Here is a 12284-nt window from a genome sequence, read left to right on the forward strand (position 1 = left end):
GTGGGACACACATGCTAAATCCCCCCATCAGGACCCTTCCAAGAGGCTTGAATGAGCTGGTCAGACATGCCCACTGCCCCACTTCTTCGCTCAGTGATTCACCCACCAGTAAATTCATTAATGAAACAGGTACTGGGGGCTTGGAATGTGCCAGAGACACAGCACCGAACAAACAAATGAATAATAGTCTGGTAGGTCCAGTGACGAGTGTGAGGAAAACACAAGTGGGGGAGAGAATCAAGAGGGTAAGGGGTGCTGCTAGTTTGCATTAGAGGGAGCCTGGGGAAAGCCACAGGCTGAAAAGCCTGTCCAGCCCACCTGACTCCAGGTGGCCTGCAGAGGGCCCCTGGGGGCAGTCAGGAGCCCTCCTGAGCCTGCCGCATTGCAATGAAGGGGCACACATCTGAAAGCAGGATGTCCAGACTCTTCCTTTCTTCGGACTTAGCCCCCACTTTCCCTCCCTCGGGGAGCCTCACGCATCCCCTCCCCCCCCAGGCTGGGCAGGGACAGCTGACCCAGCAGCTCTGTCCAGCTCTGTCCTCACAGGGGCATCTCCATGGCTCCCCGCACACACTTGAGAGCAGCAGCTGGTGAAAACCCCAGCCCAGAGGCTGACAAGGGCTTGAAAAGGTCATTCGCTGTCCACAAAACCCAGCCCTGGCCCTTCAGGACTGGCCCCCCCAGAGCTAAGCAGTTGATGAAATGGTGTCAAATCCCACGCCTGCCCCTTCCCCAGACAGACACTCTCACACCTAGAAAACGACCCAGAAGTGACCGAGGGTCTTGAAGGTTGCTGCCACCGCTAACTCTTACTCCTGACTCAACCAGGAGCTGCTGAATGTGCAAATTTAAAATGTATCTGCAATTCTGCCAATATTCCTGGCATAGTAAGGGGGGATCTTGGGCATCTTAGGAAAGGGCGGGCTCCCTATGAGTGCCCCAGGGCTGCAGTGCTGTCTGGGCATCTATCTGTCCTTCTAAGAGTCCTATGGTGGGGGAGCAGAAGTGGGCAGCTGTGTTCGGTGCCTTCTTCCACTGTAAGAAAGACCCTGTGGAGGCCCTCCCTGGCGGCACAAGGTGTTAAAGTGCAGCACTAGGAAGCTCTCCACAGCCACTGCAGCAAGAGTTCTATCCCAGGACAGGGAGGTGACCCACATGGTGCAGCAGACCTTTCCTGACCCACCTGCTGCTCCCCTCAGCAGTGTACTTCAGTCAATTTGCCTGTTCCGCTCCCCGCTCTGTCTCTGGTGAGTCCTCTTGCCACCCTTGCACCTCTGGCCTGTACCCCAGTTCTGTATGCATAAATAAATAAATCTTTAAAAAAAATAAAGCTTGAATTTGACCATGTGCTTAAAACCTTTCAAAGATTCTCATCTCTTACTGTACAAAGTCAAAACTCTTCCCTTCCTTATACGAGGCCTTTCAAAATCTGATCGCTGACAACCTGGCACTTCTGTGAAGAACCAGCTCTTTGCCTTCAAAGACCTTCCCTCACTGCCCTCCCCCAAGAAGGCCCCATCTCCACTGTTCTCATTCCCAACCTCTTACAGGTTTTTATCTCAGCATTTCATAGAGTTTGGCAGAATTTGGCATGAGTGTTTTTGTTTCCTCCTCGTAAGCTCCCTAAGTATTCTTGTTCACCATCTGCCCCCAGTGATTTGGGTTTGCCCAAGGGCACCTAGCTGAATAAAGTGCTCAATAAAGTTTGTTGACTGCAAAAAGAGGCCCATTTTGGCTCTCGAGGAAAGAGGAGGGCGGCCGCTAAGAACAGCTTCTCACGGACACAAGAGAGTCCTTCTGGCTTACAGAAGAGCCAGGCCTCTGACCCATGAAAAAAGCTGCTACTGCTGGTATATCCCCTTATTTGAGAACCTCCTATGAGCTACTCATGGAGATTCCAGGTCCTAGCTCCGACTCTCTGTCTTTTCATCAAGGACATGTGTACCATTCAGCTCCAAAGAGTTAAGTCCGGTGCAACTTATTCCAAGATAACACGAAAATGTCTGAAGGCCCCTAGAGTACTGTGGGCCAGGAGGCGGGACGTAAAGATCCTAGTTTAAAAGGAGGATATGTGACATCCCTGAGAAGTCTTAGGGGGCCGTCGCAGTCAGGCTGAGAGATTGCAAGGGTCTTGAAGAATGTGTAGGGAGGAAAAGACAAAAAGAAGGGATTTCACACTGAGATGTGGTTTGATGAAAGAGTATTTCAAAGTGCTTTTCTTTTGGAAGGCAGGAGAGAGACACTGCACTCAAGTGGGGCTTCAATTACTTCCAATGTCCTCAAGATTATTCTTGTTCATTAAATTTATGTAGTTCCTCTAAAACCTGATATTCAATTCCCACTGCACATTCAGTACCTACTGCCCAGGAAAACACCCATGATCGTATAATTCTGGGGCCATCACTGCATGCATGGGTTCAGAGGTTTAGGAGATCATGAAATGATGGCTGAGTAAATCCTCCAAGAGAACCAAGAAGAGTAAATACAAGTTGAGCTACTGATTGACTATGCTCTCTTCAAAATCCTCCGGCTATTTTCCTGGACCCAGGAAAGCCTGGCTTGCTTTTTTTTTTTTTTTAAAGCCTTGTCATTTTTATCTTTCATGTCAAATCAATTGTGAAGGTCTCTTCTTAACTGCATCTCCATATTTTAAATCTTCATTCCTATTCTCCATTCTTCTCCACCTTCTTTTCCTTCCAAAAAAATTGTCTTATGTCTCATCTTATCTACTGAAGAATTGAGTGAATTCCTTCCACATTCAGTTTTTCCAACTTCCAAAATAACAGAAAGCCACCCGATTTGTTAAAAAATGGTCTCCAGACTAATCGGGTCGGTAGCACTTGGGAACTGATTAGATACACAAATTCTCAAGCTTCACCTGGACTTACTGAATGTGAAACTCAATGGGTGGTGCCTGGCAGTCTTTAACAAATGATTCCAGGTGATTCTGATGCTCATGAAAATTTAAGTACCACTGTCAGAGAGACATCCATCCTAACACATAACGAGTTAAAGCACTCACCGCTTACGTGACCATCTGGGCTATAGTGTCACATCTCCTTAAGTCAGTGGTGCCTTACGTGGGCCTTAAACACTTGTGGGGATCACGGGGCATTTGCAAACCAAACACAGCCTCTAGAATGAATCAATATGTACATCTCCTCCTACTCAGATGGTTCTCATGTATGTAGTCTCTTGTCATTAATAAAATACTGATTAACTTGTAATTGTTCCTGGCAGTGGTGGGGAAGGTTACACAACTGTAGGAATATATTAAAAATCATTGAGTCATATACTTTGAATGGGTGGCTTGTGTGCTATGTGAATTATGTCTCCATAAAGCTGCTCCATTTTCTAAAAAAGTGAGGTCCCAGCAATTCCACACTTCCAGAGAAATCTATTCCCATGTCCAAGAGAGCTTCACAAGGCAGTGCTTTGAACAACCTCAAGCTGAAAACACAAAAACCCACCAGCAATGGATGGACCCATTAATTGTAGTGGATTAATACAATATTTGGCAGCAATGAAAATGAATGAGCTACAATGAATGTGCAAGCTATGGCTGTAACATGTGTGACCCTAGTCATTATAATGTCAAGAAGAAGCTTTACAACAAAGCTACGTTGATTACGGAGCATCACAGAGGTTGTTAAAAGCACGAGAAGCAGACCCTCCCTGGTGGCGCAGCGGGTTAGAGCACAGCACTAAGAATCTAAAGCCACTTGGGCATGAGTTCGATCCCTGCTGCCCCAGAGGTGACCACATGGCGCAGCAGACCTCTCCTGACCCGCCCGCTGCTCCCTCAGCAGTGTACTGTTCAGTCGGCCTGTTCTGTTCCCTACTCTGCCTCTGGTGTATCCACTCACCGCCTCTCCATTGTCTGGCCTGTACCCCAGTTCTGTATGCACAAATAAAATATATCTTTAAAAAAAAAAAAAAAGGCAGGAGAAGCAGGGAAAGGACTCCCAGGGCTAGGAGGTGGTTTCCTCAAGGGTGGAAAGATGAGCAAAGGACAGAGGGAAGTTTCTAGCTGGGATGATGTTTTGTTTCTCACCCTGGGTAATAGGTACTTGGGAGTTCATTTTATAACAACAAATGAAGTGGGGAAAAGCACTGCTCATTGTTTGAGAGGATCTTCATATGCTTTCTCTGGGGTAGTTTCATGAGGCAAAAACACTCTTGGGTTTTTGCTTTCTGCCTTTAAAAAAGGCTCTATAGGGCCCTCCCTGGTGGCACAACGGGTTGAAGCACAGCACTAAGAAGCTAGCCACAGCCACTTTGGTTCGAATTTGATCCCCAGCTAGGGAGCTGATCCACATGGCACGGCAGACCTCTCCTGTCTTGCCCGATGCTCCCCTCAGCAGTGTACTTCATTGATCCACCTGACCTGCTCCCCACTGTCTCTGGTAAATCCTCTCACACCCTGCACCTCTGACCTGTACCCCAGTTCGGTATGCATGCATACATAAATAAAGTTTTTTTTTTTTAAAGAGGAGGATCAATACTCAGAAAGAGACAACTACCTTATATAAATGTAGAAATGGCTTCACGGGCAACTATCTGAGGACTCATGGGGTGGCAGGGGGTTCAGTGTAAACCACACCGGTGTCTTGTGGGTGTGCGAGGCCTGGACTAACTAGCCACGAAGCAGCCACCATCACCAGCCCCAGAGCACACTTGGCATTTGTTTCTTCTCTTCTTGCTACAGAAATGAAGATTTGGCAAAACCATCTCTTGGCTCAGTATTTTGGGGGAGGGGTGGTCAGATATTACTATTTAGTCCTCTTATAACTTACTGTTTCTCTTACATGGTTTTTTATATATAATTCTCTCCCTTTTCAAAGATAAAGTAGTGACCAAAGATTAATGCAACAATGTAACCAAGACTATATCAGAAAACTGCATAACCTCTGAAAAGAATCCCCAGATGCTCATTTTTCTTCTCAGTTCAATTAACATCGCCTTTCCCTGCCAGCCTTAATTGTCTCTCCCAAGGCGAGCTCTCTGGCTCTAGGACTCTCTAGTTTTTCCTTCCCAGCTTTGCTCAAAGAATCCTCTTAGCCCTAAGGCCTGACATTTCTTTGCGTGATCTGCTTCCTTGACAAAGGTGAAGATGAAAAGTTTGGTGGGGGGGTTTCCTTGGTGGCACAATGAGTTAAGTGCAGAACTGTGAAGATATTCACAGCCACTACAGCACCAGTTCGATCCCCAGCAAGGAGCTGACCCATATGAGGCAACAGACCTCTCCTGTCTCCCCGCTGCTCCCCTCAGCAGTGTATTTCAGTCAGTCCACCCGTTCTGCTCCCCACTCTGTCTGTGATGAATCCTCTCACCCCCACACCTCTGGCCTGTACCCCAGGTCTTATAGGCATAAATAAGTCTTTTAAAAATATTTTTAAAATAGGGCCCTCCCTGGTGGTGCAGCGGATTAAAATGCAGCATTGCAAGTGAGCTACAGCCGCTTCATTGTGAGCTCAATCCCGAACCAGGAGGTGACCCACATGGTGCAGCAGATCTCTCCTGACCCACTCGCTGCTCCCCTCAGCAGTGTACTTTGTCAGTCGGCCTGTTCTGCTCCCCACTCTGTCTCTGGTGAATCCTCTTATTGCCCCTGCACCTCTGGCCTGTTCCCCAGTTCGGTGTGCATTAATAAATCTTAAAAAAAAAAAAAGTAAAGTAACTAAAATCCTTTTATTATTATTATTGTTATTATTTTTTAAAGATTTATTTATTTATTCGTACAGAAATGGGGTACAGGCCAGAGATGCGGAGGATGAGAGGATTCAGCAGAGACAGAGTGGAGAGCAGAACAGGCAGTAGATGAAGTACACTGCTGAGGGGAGCAGCGGGTGGGTCAGGAGAGGTCTGCCTCGCCATGTGAATCTCCTCCAGGGCAGGCAGGGATCGAACTCATGCGGAAGTAGCTTAAGCTTCTTTGTGCTGTGCTTTAACCCACTGCGCCACCAGGGAGGGCCTGAAATCCTTTTTTTTTTTTAATTAAATAATATAAAAATAAAGCTTGGTGGTATTTCTTTTTTGAGCAGGAACCCTAATTTCCACCTTATTACTTTGCAGTAGCCCTCAAGCCTCGTCTCTCAAATATATGTCTTTCTCCTCATTCTCTAGCTAGCCATAGAAGTCATGTGTTGAGGGTGGGAGGAGAAGGAGACAGAAAGTGGGCAGAATGGTGAGACTTTAATTCACTAGAATTCTGGACTTGCATATATGGGTTTTTAAGCCACTATACTGATTCTTCCTTTTCTCTCTATGTCTATAACTCCATCTCAGAAACGTAATTTTTGATGAGACGTTATCACTTCACCTTATTCTAGCCTTGTTGCTCACTTGAAACCTTAACGGAAGCTACTAACCTTTTGCTTCAAACACTGGCCATGTCCTTTTGGAAAATGGAGTTATTCCATTTTTATAAACAAGTGGGAGGTGAAGGCTACATAAAAGAAGAGCAGAAGCAGCCAGTTGCATCCATGGGCCTGGGCATGCTATGGCCTGGGCCAGGGCTCTCGGCAGTCAGACATGCAAGGGGACCAGTGAGGCGGCCGGCCGGGCGGGCTGGGCAGAGACCAGGTGAGTCCCGGCGACTGAGGCCTCACGCACAAAGTCACATGCCTTTCCCTGGGGAGGAAACAAGCGACTCTTGAGATGTATCTGCTCACGCTGTCCCTTGCTGCCTCTCTGTTTCAAACGGATCCCTCAGAGGAGCTTTGGGAGATCCCTAAATCCTCCCAAGGCTTTCACTTTCTAGTGAAAACCACAGACGCTAAGCTGCAGCCAGTCTCTCCAGCCCCAGCTGTCTTCTCCCCTGAGGGGACCGCTCAGAGCCAGGCTGGCCACCTCCGCTCAGCTCCCTGCCGCCCGTGCTAAGCGGCTCACACTTCCTTTGCCAAAACCAGAGCCCCTGCCAGCCACCTCCAGACCAGCATGGTGGGTCTCACGGTTCCCATCTGGGGGAGGAGCTAACTCCTGTGGCTGCCTCGGGGGAAAATGAAGTTCACCAAACTCAGGGCCTGTCAGGTTAACGAGGCTTTCAAGGTTCACCACGGAGATGGTTTCGGTTCTTTGATGGCTCTGCCAGGCCTTTTTCACAGGCTCCAAACTCTCTTGGCAGAGAGCTGGTCGGGCCGCCTGTGTTCCCGGGAAAGGCTTCACTCCCAGCCTGTGTCTGGGCGGCTCCAGCTAGGGGCTCCAAGGAAAATGAAGGTAACAGGCAGACCGCCTCTGGCAGGCACCCAGCGCTCAGCAGACTCGCTAAATGGCAACTGTGCATCATTTAACAAATATTTATGGTGGCCTACCGGGCACCTAGCACTCCACAGGCGATTACAATCAATTAACGAGATGCTCCTCTTCGAGGAACTCAGGGTCACGGCTCTGTATAATATGGTAGCCACTGAGCACATGTGGCTATTTGGATCTTTAAAATTACACGTTCAGCTCCCTAGTGACAGCAGCCCCATTTCAAGCACTCAACAGCCACGTGGGTCTAGTGGCCATTGTTTGGTGAGGGCAGATTTAGAGCATGCCCATCACCACAGAGGTTTTATGACGTGCTAGACTAGAAGCCGGGAAAACAAATCACCACTCAGATAAAACCAAGAGTTCTGTTTGAAAGCAATTGCTTAACATTGGTGGTCAGGACAATTACACAGGATACATGCAAAAAGTGTGGGGTCTGGGCTTCCCTGTGGTGCAGGGCGGGAAGTCTCAGCACTGTGAAGCTATCGCAGCCACTGCAGCACGAGTTCGATCCCCGGCCAGGGAGGTGACCCACATGGCGCAGCAGACCTCTCCTGCCTCACCCACTGACCCCCCCCCTCAGCAGTGTATTTCGGTCAGCCTGCCTGTTCTGCTCCCTACTCTGTCTCTGGTGAATCCTCCCACCCCTCACACCTCTAGTTTACACCCTAGTTCTTATATGCATAATTTTTAAAAATATCTTTTAAAAAGCATGGGCATTTAGGGTACAAACAACTCTGTGACCCACCACCCAGGGTTAACACCCCATCTGCCAGCCAGATAAACTTCTACTCCAGCGACCACCTCCCCTGCTATCTTTTATACTGATAGCTCATCACTAGGAAAAGCAGACATGGTCACGCAATTGAGTTATTTCCCTCATCAGATCCAAATGGACAGCTAATTTGCATTTGCTTCTCAAAAGTTCAGAACCCTGTGAAAATGCCACAAAGCATTGTAAATGGAATGCTTACTATAACTCCAATTCAAAAATATAAATATTACTGAGCAGACAGAGGCCATGGAAACAAATAAGAATTAGGGTTTCTGACTTAAATGGGGATGTCCCTCTCTTCCTTTCTGGGGTTCACTGAGCCGGTACACCTGGGGTGTTGGTTTGTGAGACCAGGCGGGAATTTCTAAGTCACTCCCCTGCTACTATGCTCCTGGGGTGCAGTTTTTTGTCAGTCCTGTTAGAAGACTGGGGTGGGGTGGGGCCTGCCTTCCCTGCCAGCTGCTCCTTCCCTTCCTCTGGCTTTATCTGCCGGCCTGTGGGGATGCGTGGGGCATTTCTTGTCTCTTCCTGAACTTTATCAACTCTGGCAAGTGCTTCCTGGGGTTCTGGATCTAGCTGACCATTTCATTTTCTTTGTTATGGCCCTCCCTGATATAGTCCAGGGAAAAGAAGTCGTGAGCCAGTTGCCTTGAGTCTTGCGCAAGAAGGTGGACTGAAAGTGGACTGAATCACTGAAGCTGGACAGGTCCTGTCCAAACAACCCTGCCCATCACACTGACCATGAGGCGCCATGACAGACTCAAAAGCATCTACCAGGTCTTACTCAAAGTCAGGAATTCCTATGCTAGTGGAGGAAGCTGAAGGCAGGAGATGATAATAATAGCAGGTGGTATGTTACAACCCATGCACCGACTGTTACCTTAATAACTGCGCCAGACTGTTAGTCCTAAGAAAGACTAATTCCAAAGGAGAGGATGTTTCATGATGGAAATGGTAACTGCACTTGTCTCCAAGAGGTCAGGTTGGATTCCCACAGACACGGCAGGAAGATGGGGCCCTTGCACTGAGCAAGGGCCTGAAAAACAAATGACTCATTCTGAGAATGGCAAGAGCATCATATACATCATCTCATTTCTCAAATCTAACTATATGATGCCTAGAGTGCTTGGGAGGGAGGGAGGGAGAGGGAGAGGAAGGAAAGGGGGAGGCAGGAGGAGAGAGAGAAAACAAGAGTCTTCATTTTTTGGATTCAAGACAATCGTGCTGGGGACCCCTCCCTCATGGAGAAGCTTGAGGCTCCGCCCAGGATTTGGGCTTCACCCTGTAACCTGCAGTAGCCAGCCAAGACACTGAAGCAGGAAAGAGGCATTACTAGATCTGTGTTTAGAAAAACTGGCAATTGTTTCCCATAATAATGATTGATGGAGTGTAGAGCATGAGGGAGGCGGAGTGGGAGGGCTGATTCAGTAGGTAATAGGCGCCGAAAGAGAACTGTCGGCCTGAGTGGGTAGAGGGGGGGTGATGAGTGGCCCACGTTAGCAGTGAAAACCTGCCGCCAGTACAGGCCCCAGACCTCTCGCCACTCCTAAGCTGAATGTGGCTTTGGAAGCCCGCTACTTCTGTGCTTGTTCCCGAGGCCACATCAGATGGCTGGCACAGGTTTGCCCTCCAGAGCTGGGCATCTGGCGAACACCTGACATTGATCAGAAAGAGTTACTACAACTTAGACAGCAGCTAAAAGCACATATACGGTCTGGATGAGTCCAGAAGTGCCTTTATTACAATGACCCCAAAGTTATAGTTAACTGTGAAACATTTGTAGTAATGCCTGCACTCCTGGGCACACATGCACTCATCTGAGAAGTGACTGCACACTCGGGGCACCTTGCACCTTCAAAGATGTTTGTGATGGAGATCCCTCGGCGGATGCAGAACTACGCGCGGCTTGCCTTACATGCACGGCCACCACTGCACAGCGAGGTAGGCACACCACCGAGTTCTTTCTAACAGAATCTTAGAAGAGCTGATGCCTGCAACTTCCAGGCCTGACCCATAAAATCCTCCAAGGAGCACTCTTCCATGCTCTCTTTCTTCCTTTCAGCTTGGTGCAGACAAGCGTGGCAGCTTTCAAAGTGAGAGTTGGACAGAATCACTAGATAGAAGCTCTGGGCCCCAATTCACCACCTAGGGAGGCACCTGCCAGTAAGGAATGTGCATTTTGATTTTCACATTGTTTTAGAAATAAATGATGGCTTTAGCATCAACTTTCCTAGGAGCATTTATTCATTTTAGGAGCTGGCATTACCATAACACACATTTTTAAGAAAATTTTTAAGTAATATAATAGTTTATTTTTACATCATTTTGTACATTTTTTAAAATCTCAATTGTAATCCCTGAGGGTTTCCCATCACTGAGTCACCCAATAACACACATTCTTACCATTCTTACTTTACTTTGTATTAGACTTATGTGCACTGTTTTATTTTTTTAAAGATTTATTTACTTATGCATACAGAACTGGGGTACAGGCCAGAGGTTCAGGGCGGTGAAAGGCTTCACCAGAGACAGAGTGGGGAGCAGAACAGGCAGACTGATGAAGTACACTGCTGAGGGGACCAGTGGGTGGGTCAGGAGAGGTCTGCTGCGCCTTGTGGGTCAGCTCCCTGGCCAGGGAAGCAGCTGCGGTGAGCCTCACAATGCTGTGCTTTAACCCCATGCACCACCAGGGAGGGCCCTGTGCATTGTTTTAAATCCCGCTTTAGACTGTTATCACCTTATTTCTATTCGTAGTTCAAGGGACGTCAGTCGCAGGGCTCCCTGTGTCCTTAAAAATAGAGCAGTATCTAGCCACTCAGTCAGATGAAGACAGCGTGAATTGGAAACAGTTCCTGAATCCCTGTACCTGGGGCCTAGTACATTGTGTCTGTCAGTAAGACAGTGGAGCACAACATCCATGGTTATTAAAAGAAAGTTTAATCATCTATTAAGCTATTCACGTACAGCAAGATATAAAGAACAGCACTGCATGTTTGACAATGCAGCTTCATCTCTCCCTAACTGTATGACCCTTGGCAAGTCAGACAATTTCTCTGGTCCTTGATTTCTTCATTAGAGAACGAAGAGACTGAGACACAGACACCCTATAGTCTTCTAGTCCTGGCATATATTACCAGTCAACCAATCTAGTTAAATTGGATCATTAAGTTTATGGGGTAATTTATTACTCTTTCGAAAGACAGTATTTTTTAAATATGCAACTTTTAGTAAAAGTCAAGCCTAAGAAAACACCGTTTTAGTTTTAAAGGGCGAAAGTTCATTAAGATTTTTGGCTAGTATCATTTAAAAATATTTTCTCATGGTAGGCATGGTTATTATTTTAAACTGTATTTTTTTTTATGGCTAATGAGGGCACAGACTTTTAGATGTTTGTGTTTTCTCTTTCACAGGTCATTTAGTTTTAAGGTTAGAGCACTCGCTGTCAGATTCTAGGAAAGGACACCACGGCCTGTATCCTTCAGCCAGGGCTCGGTGGAAGGGGCTGGCACACCTGCCTTGCTGGCACCCGCGGGACGCCTGGTGCTGGCGTGGCCTGGAGCCCCCGTGCACGCCTGCCTTTCATTCTGTGTGCAATTCAATGGAATAAAAGTGGCTGCAAGCATAGCATTGTGGGGTTCCGTATTTATTCTCTTTCTGTGACAGCCGCATCCAATTTTCTCAGTTGAGAAGTCAACGGGGTTACAAATTCCACGCAAGACCTGGAAATCCAGCTGGGCTGTTTGAGTTTCTTTCTACTTTGCCATGAATACAGATTTTGCAGCCAGGCCCTAAAAAACAATGCTGTTAATGGTGTGTGAGGCAGATGGGCCCTCCAACTCAACTGGCCAGGGAGACACTGACTGAGCCTAGTTGACTCTAGCACACACACACAGATTTTTTTTTGAGGATTTATTTATTTAAATCGTATAGAACTGGGGTGTAGGCCAGAGGTGCTGGGGGCGGGGGGAGAGAGGGAGAGGATTCCCCAGAGACAGAGTGAGGAGACTGACAGAACAGGCCGACTGACGAAGTACACTGCTGAGGGGAGCAGTGGGTAGGTCAGGAGAGGTCTGCTGCACCCTGTGGGTCACCCCAGGGGCAGGGATCGAACTCATGCTGAAGCAGCTGTGGCTGGCTTCATAGTGCTGCACTTTACTCCATTTAGCCACCCGGGAGGGCCCACAAAAATTTGTTTTTGTCCAAGAAACTTGGTAACCAGATACACACTGAAGCCTCACGGGAAGCAGACACGTTG

Source organism: Condylura cristata, unplaced genomic scaffold (genome assembly GCF_000260355.1).
Source record: "Condylura cristata isolate star-nosed mole 26May11 unplaced genomic scaffold, ConCri1.0 scaffold00034, whole genome shotgun sequence".
Classification (NCBI taxonomy): domain Eukaryota; kingdom Metazoa; phylum Chordata; class Mammalia; order Eulipotyphla; family Talpidae; genus Condylura; species Condylura cristata.